Below are 12,577 nucleotides of genomic sequence, written 5' to 3' on the forward strand. Positions count from 1 at the left end.
GAAATATCAATAACCTCAGGTAACGCAGATGACACTACCCTTATGGCAGAAAGCAAAGAACTAAAGAGCCTCTTGATGAAAGTGAAAGAGGACAGTGAAAAAGTTGGCTTAAAACTTAACATTCAGAAAACTAAGATCATGGCATCCAATCCCATCACTTCATGGCAAATAGATGGGGAAACAATGGAAAAAGTGACAGACTTTATCTTTTTGAGCTCCAGAATCACTGCAGATGGTGACTGCACCCATGAAATTAAAAGACGCTTAATCCGTGGAAGAAAATTTATGACCAACCTAGACAGCATATTAAAAAGCAGAAACATTACTTTGCCAACAGAGATCCATCTAGTCAAAGGTATGGTTTTTCCAGTGGTCATGTATGGATGTGAGAGTTGGACTATAAAGAAAGCTGAGTGCTGAAGAATTGCTGCTTTTGAACTGTGGTATTGGAGAAGACTCTCGAGAGTGCCTTGGACTGCAAGGAGATCCAACCAGTCCATGCTAAAGGAAATCAGTTCTGAATATTCATTGGAAGGACTGATGCTGAAGTTGAAACTCCAATGCTTTGGCTACCTGATGCAAAGAACTGACTCATTTGAAAAGACCCTGCTGCTGGGAAAGACTGAAGGCGGGAGGAGAAGGGGACGACAGAGGATGAAATGGTTGATTGACATCACCGACTCGATGGACATGAGTTTGAGTAAACTCTGGGAGTTGGTGATGGACTGGGAGGCCTGGCGTGCGGCCGTCCATCGGGTTGCAAAGAGTCAGACACAGCTGAGGGACTGAACTGAACTGAACTGAACACCTATATATGGAATCTAGAAAGATGGTACTGATGAGCTTATTTGCAAGCCAGCAGTGGAGACACAGACATAGAGAACTTGTGGACACAGTGGGGGAAGGATAGGGTGGGATGAATTGAGAGAGTAGCATGGAAACGTATAAATTACTATATGTAAAATAGATAGCCAGTGGAAATTTGCTCTATGATGCAGGGAGTTGAAATCAGGTGCTCTGTGACAACCCAGAGGGGTGGAAGGTTGGAGAGAAGTTCAAGAGGGAGAGGACTTATGTATACCTATGGTGATTCATGTTGATGTATGACAGAAACCAACACAATATTGTAAAGCAATTTTCCGCCAATTCATCTTTTTAAAAGGTAATATATAATAAGTGAAGTGAAGTTGCTCAGTCATGTCCGACTCTTTGCGACCCCATGGACTGTAGCCTTCCAGGCTCCTCTGTCCATGGGATTTTCCAGGCAGTATACTGGAGTGGATTGCCATTTCCTTCTCCAGGGGATCTTCCCAACCCAGGGATTGAACCTGGGTCTCTCGCACTGTAGACAGACACTTTACCATCTGAGCCACCAGGGAAGTCCAATATATAATAATTAAACATAATTTTAAAAATCGCATGTGAGCAAAGTCCTTTCAAAGTCTAAGACCATTGATTTTAGTAAAACTAATAATGTTTACAGCTTCAGCAAGGCTATTCATAAGTGAAACTGACATTACTTTTACCAGTGCGTAGCAGAGAAAAATACAGTGGCTGCTGTAGTGTTTGGTGCCACTGCCATGAATTGCTAAGAGGCCAACAGTTTTACTCACCATTAATGCAAATGCTAACACAGGGCAAGAGGTTAATAATGTATTATGAAAATCATACTTCATAATAGTATTGTTAGGAGAATAACTTTGACCTTGCAAGTCCTCGGGAACCCAGGAGTCCAGGGCCCTTGGAAACAGCTGCACCAGTAAAAGGGTAGGGCTGGACATTGTGGATTGTGGAGGCCATTGCGGACAAGGACAGGGAGCTGAAAGGGATCTGAGAGTAGACTGTAGCTTTGGTTCTGGTGGGAGTAGAAGGAAGTCAGTGCAGAAAAGAATGTATCTTGAACATGGAATGGAACTTTGAGGTACTTTGAAACAAATTCCAAGCCTCTTCTTTTCATTCAGCCCCCTCTTCCCTCTCCCGGAGGGTCCCTGTGGCTCAGACAGTAAAGAATCCGCCTGCAGTGCTGGAGACCTGGGTTCTATCTCTGGGTTGGGAAGATCCCCTGGAGAACAGAATGGCTACACATTCCAGTATTCTTGCCTGGAGAATTCCATTGACAGAGGAACCTGGCGGTTCATGTCCATGGAGTCGCAAAGAGTCAAACATGACTGAGTGCCTAGTGCGCGCACACACACACACACACACACACACACACACACACACTCTCCCCACTCCAACTCTGTTTCTCTCTCACTTCTGCTCATTGGTTCTTCTATTTTTGCCCCCAAAAGGAAGCATAGGGCCTTGCTTTTTTCTATGTAGACGTTAAAATATAAACATTAGGGTGTTTTTTTTTTTTAAAGGTTTTATTTTATATTGGAGTATAGTTGGTTTACAATGTTGTGTTAATTCCAGGTGCACAGCAAAGTGATTCGGTTATATGTATACTTATATCCTTTCTTTTTCAGATTCTTTTCCCATAAAGGTTATTACAGAGTATTGAGTCGCATTCCTCATGCTATACAGTAGGTCCTTGTTGACTCTCTGTTTTATGTATAGCAGTGTGTATACGTTAATCCCAACCTCCAAATTTATCCCCCACTCCCCACCCCCCACTTTCCCTTTGGATAATCATAAGTTTGTTAACATTAGGGCCTTGAGGCCCAGCAGAGGGTGACTTCACATGCAAAGCTGAAGAGTGGATTTCTGTAGACAGTGACGAGTCTCCCTCACTTTGGCCCCTCCTTTCCGCCCTCCTTTGCTCCCTTCCTGAGAATGGTACTGGACAGCAATACCTTTTGAAAGTGTATTGTCTGGTGTATGTTACAGATCAACAATGAATGAGACATAGTACCTGCCTTCATGGATCAGTAAGGGATATAGGCACATGTCCGGAGAAGGCAATGGCAACCCACTCCAGTTCTCTTGCCGGGCTGCAGTCCCTGGGGTCGCTAAGAGTCGGGCACTACTAAGCAACTTCACTTCCACTTTAAACTTCCATGCATTGGAGAAGGAAATGGCAACCCACTCCAGTGTTCTTGCCTGGAGAATCCCAGGGACAGCGGAGCCTGGTGGGCTGCCGTCTCGAGGGTTGCACAGAGTCGGAAGCACATGACTGAAGTGACTTAGCAGCAGCAGCAGCATAGGCGCATGTCATTAGTGTTCTGAGACCACACAGGGGGAGTCCCTAATTCCAGAGGGGGAGTGGGCTTGCAGGTCAGTGTAGACTTTTTAGACGAAGTTACGTAGGCTGAGGGTTAAAGGATGAGCTGAGAGGAAGAAACAGGAGGAGGAAGATAAGAGGGTCCCAGAGAGGGAGTAAATTGAGCACAGGCATGGAAATAAGATCACAGTAAGTAGTCCATGTGGTTGGAGTGTAGACTGCCAAGGGGCCAAGTCTTCTCTTGAGATTAGAGGGGGATATTATGGGCTCAGTTATATGCCTCCTTCAGTTCATACATTGGAGTTCTAAATCCCGATACTATGACTGTATTTGGAGACAGGGGCTATAAGGAGGTAATTGAGGTTAAGTGTGGTCATTAGGATGAGGCCCTGATCTGATATAATCAGTGCCCTTATAAGAAGAGATGTCAGAGGGCAGAGAGAGCTAGCTAGCTCTCTTGTGCTCCATTCCTCACCCCCCAAACAAATGGCTACATGGAGACAAAGTGACTGTCTTCAGGCCAGGAAGAGGGTTCTCACCAGAAACCTCACCCTACCTGATTGATGATTTTGGACTTTCCAGCCTTTTAAGCTGTGAGAGAGAAAATGTCTGTTGTTTAAGCTGCCTGGTCTTTGGTATTTTATAAGGGGAGCCTGAGCTGGCTAAGTCAGGGAGATAGTGGCCAGAAAACTGGAAGGACTCTGTCAGTCTTGTTCAGAAGTTGGTTTCTATGCTGGGGGTTGTGAGGCGACATGGAAATGTGGTCAGAAGCAGAATGAAATGGACAGGATGTTCAGGTAAGTGTCATCAGAGAGATGGACAAGAATGGGTTGGTTATTGTAGCAGTGGTGAGCAGTGGAACTGAAACTGTTGGTTTCAAGAAATGGTGTCGTCATCGTAGAGACAGAACTGGTGACTGGCTGAGTGGTATAGGAAGAGGAGTCAGGACTTTGAGTTTCTAGTGTGGGCAGCAGGTGGATCATGGGTGATACTTGTTCATGAACTGGGAGACTCAGGAGAGGAGCACTTTCAGAAGAGGGAAGGATGTATGTAGTCTTGGAAATGGTGAGTTTCAAGTGTCTGGGGTATCTAGGTGGAAGTGTTTCCCAAGCAGTTGGCTTACACAGCTCTGGAGACGAGGGGAGAGGAGGGAGGGAGAGAGAGAGAGGGAGGGAGGCAGGCAGAGAGAGAGAGAGGTAGAGAGGAAGGGACTGCTGGGGTAAATAACCTCAGGAAGGTAATCTTCCAAGGTAACATTGTTCTGGAGGCAGTCACCAAGTCACTTGAACCCTTTGAGTGTTACTTTATCTCCTGTAAAGTATGAAGAGTATTTTCCTTGACTACTTTACCAAGCTGTTGTTTCACACAAAATAAAACTGAAATGAAAGTGTTCAAAAGCACATTTGTAACTGCAAAGCACAGTACACATTTGAGTGTTTATTTCACTGTGATTAAAAGGGAAAATGCTGGACATGTGAAAAAGGTAGGAGGCAGTAAGATCCCAGCCTAGGGACAGAGGGAGAGGACAGGGTCACAGGGAGGCCTTGGTGGTATCACAGAGAGAAGGACAGAGCTCAGACGATGCCTTTTCCAAGTCCAGGTGGCTGGGGACATGATCATTTTCTTGAGAGAAATAGGAACATCAAGAAAAAGAAATGATGCAAGCAACACTCTGTGGCAGATAAATCAAAATTGTCTGACACAATTTGAGCTTGCTATAGCAAAAAAGTCTAACCTATTCCGGTGTTCTCTTTTCTGTGAGACTAGCCGTTACATAGACTTGAACACAGTTAAAAAAAAAAAAAAAAAAAGAAAAAGAAATGACTTGTTAAAAAGGTGATATTGAGACATCTGGGTGCGTGTATCCAGTGAATGGCTGGGAAATGCCATTCAGGATGTCTCCTCCTTGCTGCTTTGTGCTTTTGTGGCTCACTTTTCCTTTTGTTTTCTGTAAGATTTAAACACAGCACCAACTCCAAAGGGTATACTGGCCAGCACAGTGTGGGAAATGCAGTCTGAATGCCTTCGGGAGGGTCACACATGCTCCTGTTTTCCCCTAGTTCTCGTGGGTCCCTCTTATCCCTTTCTCTCTCTTGCGGCTTCTTCACAGATGGAGCTATCTTGGCCAGCCCTGAAGGTATTGGAGTTCATGAGCCCAGGTTTGCTGTTGCACTGGACAGTTGACCTAAGAGGGAGAGTGGTGACGTCGGAGTGAGGGTGGAGGTCAGAGTCACTTCAGACTCTGTCGCAGAGGAAGCCTCTGAGCAGGACAGGAATGATCCCTGGGGTCAGATAAGGATGGACCAAAGTTTTCTCTCTCTGCGTTGAGAGTTGCAGGATTGGGGGCAAGTTGCCTAACCCACGTGACACCCAGCCCCTCGCTGGTAAGTTGTGCCTCCTTCAAGGTTGCTGTCGAAGTGAAACAGCACTTTAGCAGGCACAGCTCAGTGTGTGTGGTAGGTGCGCTCTCCACAAATGTGGACACATCTCTTTGGTTGATTCTGATGGGAATCTGGAGTTGAGAATTAACAATAATCCAAGAATTTCTGCAGGACTTCTGTGAGTTAGGCAGGCTCCTTCATTTTTATGTGTTGTTTTTAATGCCAACTGTTTGCATTTATTCAGATGTCCTAAGTGAGATTCCATTTAGAAGGTGGCATATACTTAATATATGCCATAGGTATATGTGGCATATACTTAATAATACTTAACCCAAGCTTTCATCAATATTGACCAAATACCACTAGGATAAAGCTCGGACAAGATCCTAGAACTCTTCTTGATAATGTAAATGATTTATGAGCATCATTCAGCCCCCTTGGGTCTTTTATTAATCGGTTAAACTCACTTGTCTGGACTTAGACTTTCAGCCCACCCCCAGCTCTTCCTCAGGAGTTCTTTTCGAAGGCTGCTCTACCAAGGAGAGGGCCTGGGTGCCTACTCTGCTTTGCAGCTGTACGTGCCTAGTGGGAGAAGGGGAGCGGGTAGGCAGATTTTAATCCACGATGCCTCAAGGAGTGTCTGTTTGCCAAATAATTACTTCCCATGGGTAATTCAGTGAGAAAGAGCTGCTTGGTGCCTCTTCCCAGGTGCTAGTTCTAGTAGGATTCTAGTCGAGTGAAGGGAGAGGAAGGGGTAGGAGTGGAGAAGGCTGGAGGAGGGTAAGTTATGGAGATGCCTCCCGAAGAATCGCTTCCGAAAGCCATGTAGGCACTGTGGGCCTTTTGTGTCACTAGTGTTGTAGGTTGAGTTTATCTCACTTTTTCTGAAGCCAGTCTTTCTATCAGACCTTTGTTGAGTTCTGGACCTCAGAGGGAGCCTGTCTCAGTTTCCACGGTCAATTTGCCTTGAAATAACTTTCACCTCTAGCGCTAGGAGTTACCTATTCCTAACCTTTTTTGTGTAAGAAGTAATTTCTACAGAGTAGTATGCTTAAGAACTTCCTGGGACGCTTTGGAAAATATAGAATATAGGGCCCACCTTCAGAGATTTTGATTTAATAGGTCTAGGATAGAGTCTGATTCTGATGGACACATTCTTGGTCAGTGATTCTGAACCCTGGTTGCACCTAGGAATCACTTGGGAGCTTTAAAGTATCAGTGCCTGGCCTTATCCTTAAGACTAGAACTTAATTATTTAGAATGACAATAAGTATACATAGACACCTACCCACACCATAATTCGGCATGAGGGATCCCCGTCAGTTTATCTCAAACTAAGATCTTGGTGTCTTTGTTTCTTTACTGTCTTCTTTCTTATTAGATTTCATTACATTTTTTTTTCTTTTTTTTTACCAGCTCTGATAAAATCATATGTCTCTGATAGAGGGAATTTTGATGTGTGAGCATTCTTCCTTCATCCCTCTTAATTCATTGTCTCGGGTTCTGTTGTATGCCCATAGGATCTCCTCTAGTGTGTCCTTCACCCTGCCACCCACCAGGGGGCAGGCACACTCAGTCAAATACTTGGGATGTCACGGTCTCTTGGTGTACGTTAGAGCTGGCAGAGAAAAATACATGTATTTAAAAAAGAAAGGAAAGACAAATATATTAATAGGAAAGAGACCCTATTATGACTCAAGAGCCGTAGCTGCCATGACCAGTTTTTGCTGTGGCCCAAGGATGTTTTCCTAGGAAGATTATAGTTGGGTCATCCAGTCTAAGAGATGCATCACTGTAGTTGGAATCTTGCCCAAGCTCGAGGAGTGTTTGGTGAATTGAGACGACCTGGTAGAACAGTGAAGAGTAAGAAAATCTGTGTGTGACCACTGACAAGCAAGGTGACAGGCGGGGCCTTTGCATTCCAAGAGTGTTACATATGCGCCCCTACCCTCAAACATGGATGGGACTAAGCCTCTGAAAAACCTCTTGAACTGCTTCTCCAAACAGTACACAAGTTATTTTTAGAGATGGTACCTTTATTGCTTTTAAAGTAGTACTTCGACATACCCTTTCTAAATGCATAGCTCATTGAAACAAGATTGGGGAATTAAAAAAACAAACAGTTGACTGAAGAGTTCTTAGAATCCTTAAAATGGGATGCATGATACTAGTGAAGTTGTCTTCTTGAAGCCAGGAATTCACTAAGGGGATAGTTCTCTTTGAAGAGAGGGTGTGCTGGTTTCATATGGCCTTGAGGGACAGGTTGGAGAAATAAGTGACTTGGGGAGGAGATGAGAACTCTTAAGTTTTCTATAAGATTTTTTTCTGAGAAAACCTCAAGAAACCGTCATGGGGGACACTTCATATCCTTTGTTCGTTGACTTTCTCTTTTGTTGTTGTCTTGGGCTAGCGTCCCCTTGGTGTTTCGGACACTGAATGTGAGGGCATCCCTGGATATCAGCAGGGCACCTCCTGGGTCTGTTGCTAAGCTCTTACCTCTCTGTCCCTTCCTGCCCTTTTGTAGGATCGTGCTTGTCTCTGCCAGATGTTCCCTGGTAGCTTCTGCCCCTGCAGCTCGTCCCTTGGAGCTAGAGGGGGACAGCATGGCTGGAGGAGGGACTGGTCGCTTTTGTTTTCTCGCTGTTGCACTTAGAGTCAGCTTAGCAATGGCCCTTTGCCTTAGCAGCAGTGGTTGGCTTACATCCAGCTCTTTACGTGCTCCCAGAACTAGTCTTTTTGTGCCCCCTGAGAGCTGGGCAGGGCTCCTTCCTCAGAGGTCTGACTTCCCGCTCTGAGGAGTCCCTCCCGCACGCTGTGCCAGGGACCACGCGTTTCTCAGAGTGGTGCCCTGCCTCCTGTGAGTATGTCGTCTGTGGCTCAGACGTCCTCCTCTGGGCTTTCTCAGTTCTCCCATCCGTGCTTAACTCATTCTTCAAGTGACATTCTCTGTCAAAACGAGTCTAGTTTCTGTTTTTCTGACAGAACATTTTCAACGGGTTCAAGCTTTAATTGGTCCTAATTCTGTATTTATTTTGATTTCAAGGTCTTCTCAAAGTAGCTCTGTGTGTAATCACTTTCTAATTAGACATTTTCTCTCTGGTCCCTTTCATCCATTGGACCAAAGCTGGAATTATTACCAAAGAGCAGAAAGGATCTATCTGTCAAAAAGACCAATTACAGTCTAATCATCTGCTGGACATGAGCTAAGATGCTTACTTAACTTCTGTAACTCACACTCTGGATATTGGAAAAGGAATTTAACTGGATTACTTTCCTCAAACTGTGCATTTCTACGTTTGTAAATACTTGTAACAGTGGATACATAAAAGTTTAGTATGCAGCATAGAGAGAAACACCAAGGATGTTATTAGCATGCAGAAGAAATCCAAACATCCCCTGAAAAAAAGAAAGGAAGATGGATGGATTCTAAAGGTGGACGGAGGAAGAAATGGAAGAGTGGCATTTATTTTTCTGGAAAATTGAAATGAACCAGAAATCCTGCTAGAAAAGATTGTTTGAGCTGAACTCTCTGGAGAGTCTCTTTCTTGTCTTCATACAGTTCACTCATGTAAATTGCACAGTTCACTGGTGTCTGCTCTACCCCCAGAGCTGTGTAACCCCCATGGAGTGAGACACTTTTGCATGTGCAGTGCCTTAATCTGGCTGTTCACCCTATGGCTAATCACAGAAGATGAGATTTGCCCAGTTTTCTGACTGCATTAACCTATTTGAGCTGACTCTGAATATTGGATCCGTTCTACCCTGTGCTTCATGCAGAATTTAGTGATTTAATCTCCATTTTGGATCAACGCTTCCAGTCGATGCTATAGCAACGTGTGTCTCAGGAAGCTTTGTCAGATTGCTGTGTTCTGGGATACAGTGTGGTCTGCCACAGGATGGTTTGTCAGGGCTAGCCAGTACTGGCGTGCTTTTGATGGATACTTTTCCCTCTTCCTTCTTTTATAGGGTTCAGATTATGTGAGGCAGGGACTGGCAGCAGAATGTGTTTGGAACCAGATCCCCTTAGAAATGAGCTCTCTGGTAATTTTCTTTCTTCTAATCCCCCTCTAAGGTGCTTAGGGTTCTCTTTTGCTGCTGACATGTTGGTCCCAAGTTTCTCTCTCAATCTCTGTCTAATCTCTGGGTTGGTTTGAGAAGATGTTGTGATTCACTTTTTCTGACCTGTTACCTCCTGCTTCTGCTGATTCATGTTCCTTCTCAGAAAACAAGCTACTCGGAAGGAAATTTTACCTCCTTCTACACACTCAGGGATCAGCTGTTGTTCTGTACCTATAGCTCAGAAGTGGCGATTCTGTTGTTCTAGGTTTCTGTGCCGACTCGGGGCTTTCTTGTCTTGTCACTAATTGGGAGCACGTTTACAGCTGTTTATGTGCTCCAAAGTGTAGCTGTCCGAAGTGACACGTCTGCTTGTTGGCGGTGCCTGGAAATAGCTGCCCTCGTGACCTTGAGAGTGATCCCAGACCACCCAGATCTCTCTTTCTTCTGGAGCAGAAGATGACACCTAGCACCCAAGATGTATAGGGCACAGCAAACTCCTGCCCAACCCCCACTGATATGGGCCTGAAAGGCAGAGCCCTCGGTGTAGAGGGGCCTACTCATCTGTGTGTTCCTCTGACCCCCTCCCCCGCCCCCCACCCTCCACCCCTTTGGGCCCCGGAAGTGACTTGAGGCAGCGTGATTCCTAGGTGGCACAGAGGTAAAGAATCCACCTGCCAGTGCAGGACATGGAAGAAATGTGGGTTTGATCCCTGGGTCAGGAAGATCCCTACAGGAGGAAATGGCAATCCCCTCCAGTATTCTTGCCTGAAAAACTCCATGGGCAGAGGAGCCTGGCAGGCTATGCGGTTGTAAAGAGTCAGACATGACTGAGCACACACATGCTGAACTCTCCAAGACTCAATGACTTTGAGCAAGTTGCCTTCTTTTTTTCATTTTCAGAAGGTGCTCATAGTGTTCCTGACCTCCCGGAGTGCATGTGAGGATTAAGAGAGGCAGTAGTTTTGAAAGGGCTTAGGGAACACAGTGCAGCTTCGCTTAGTCTTGGTCACATGGCTGTGCACAGTATGGGAGGGTGCGTAGAAGTACACTTTGCTCCAGCAGACTGCTGAGGACCCTGTTGGGAGCATTTTCTTTCTTCCCTGGTGCTCGAAGAGAGAAGATGAGCTTGACCACTTGGCCTTGGTGCTACAGAACTAGTGTTCTTTTCCTGAGTTATTGTAGGTGATCTTGACATGTTGCTTGAGACAAGTAGAGGTGAAGAAGAAAAAGATCCTTGAGGTTTGCTTCAGTTGAAGGCAGATGAATGTGGAATGACTTTCCCTTATATGACTCTGGTTTAAATTAGGAAGATTTTATTCATGTTGATTTTTAAAAACCTTCTAAACAGGTATTATAGTGAAACATTTTTAATAGTCTTTTGAAATAAGCAATTCAGAAAATTTTATTTCTATTTCCCCTGTTTTCTCCTCCTTTGAATTTATTTCAGGGTTCCTACTTTCACCCTACTTGGTCTTGTGACATTATCGCTCAGTCGCTCAGTCATGTTCTACTCTTTGTGACCCCATGGACTGCAGTATACCAGGCCTCCCTGTCCATGACAACTCCCAGAGCTTGCTGAAACTCAAGCTCATAGACTCGGTGATGCCATCCGACCATCTCGCTCTCTGTCGTCAACTTCTCCTCCTGCCTTCAGTCCTTCCCAGCATCGGGGTCTTTTCCATTGAGTCAGTTCTTTTCATCAGGTGGCCAAAGTATTGGAGCTTCAGCTTCAGCATCAGTCCTTCCAATGAATGTTTAGGATTGATTTCCTTTAGGATTGACGGGTTTGATATCCTTGTAGTCTGAGAGACTCTCAAGAGTCTTCTCCAACACCACAGTTCAAAAGCATCAATTCTTCAGTGCTCAGCCTTCTTTATGGTCCAGCTCTCACATCCATACATGACTACTGGAAAAACCATAGCTTTGACTTGACGGACTTTTGTCAGCAAAGTAATGTTTTTGCTTTTCAATATGCTGTTTAGGTTGGTCATAGCTTTCTCCCAGGAAGCTAGCATCTTTTAATTTCATGGCTGCAGTCACCTTCTGCAGTGATTTTGGAGCCCTCCAAAATAAAGTCTGTCACTTTTTCCATTGTTTCCCCATCTATTTCCCATAAAGTGATGGGACCAGGTGCCATGATCTTAGTTGTTTTGAATGTTAAGTTTTAAGCCAGTTTTTTAACTCTCCTCTTTCACTTTCATCAAGAGGCTCTTCAGTTCCTCTTCGTTTTCTACCATAAGGATGGTGTCATCTGCATATCTGAGATTATTGGTATTTCTTCCGGCAATCTTGATTCCAGCTTGTGCTTCATCCAGCCTGGCATTTTTCATGATGTACTCTTCAATAAGTTAAATAAGCAGGGTGACAATATACAGCCTTGACATACTCCTTTCCAAATTTGGAACCTGTCTCGAGTTCCCTGTCCAGTTCTAACTGTTGTTTCTTAACCTGCATACATATTTCTCAGGAGACAGGTCAGGTGGTCTGGTATTCCCATCTCTTTCAGAGTTTTCCATAGTTTGCTGTGATCCACACAGTTAAAGGCTTTTGGCATAGTTAATAAAGCAGAAATAAGTGTTTTTCTGGAACTCTCTTGCTTTTTCAATGATCCAGCGGATGTTGGCAATTTGATCTCTGGTTCCTCTGCCTTTTCTAAAACCAGCTTGAGCATCTGGAGTCAGCATCTTTTAATTTCACAGCTGCAGTTACCATCTGCAGTGATTTTGGAGCCCCCCAAAATAAAGTCTGACACTGTTTGCACTGTTTCCCCATCTATTTCCCATGAAGTGATGGGACTGGATGCCATGATCTTTGTTTTCTGAATGTTGAGCTTTAAGCCAACGTTTTCACTCTCTTTTTCCACTTTCATCAAGAAACTCTTTAGTTCTTTACTTTCTGCCATAAGGGTGGTGTCATCTGCATGTCTGAGGTTATTGATAGTTCTCCACCAATCTTGACTCCAGCTTGTGCTTCA

General features: G+C 44.6%; 1 protein-coding gene and 1 non-coding gene across 2 annotated transcripts in view; both read left to right on the top strand.

Moving 5' to 3' along the window:
• Positions 1 to 12,577, top strand: part of ARL15 (ARF like GTPase 15) — a 462,998-nt gene that overhangs the window by 93,534 nt on the left and 356,887 nt on the right. The window lies entirely within an intron of this gene.
• Positions 4,826 to 4,952, top strand: LOC138422079 (small nucleolar RNA SNORA28). The gene has a single exon (XR_011249748.1). It is a non-coding gene; the product is annotated as a small nucleolar RNA SNORA28 (small nucleolar RNA).

Source organism: Ovis canadensis, chromosome 16, assembly GCF_042477335.2.
Source record: "Ovis canadensis isolate MfBH-ARS-UI-01 breed Bighorn chromosome 16, ARS-UI_OviCan_v2, whole genome shotgun sequence".
Lineage (NCBI taxonomy): Eukaryota > Metazoa > Chordata > Mammalia > Artiodactyla > Bovidae > Ovis > Ovis canadensis.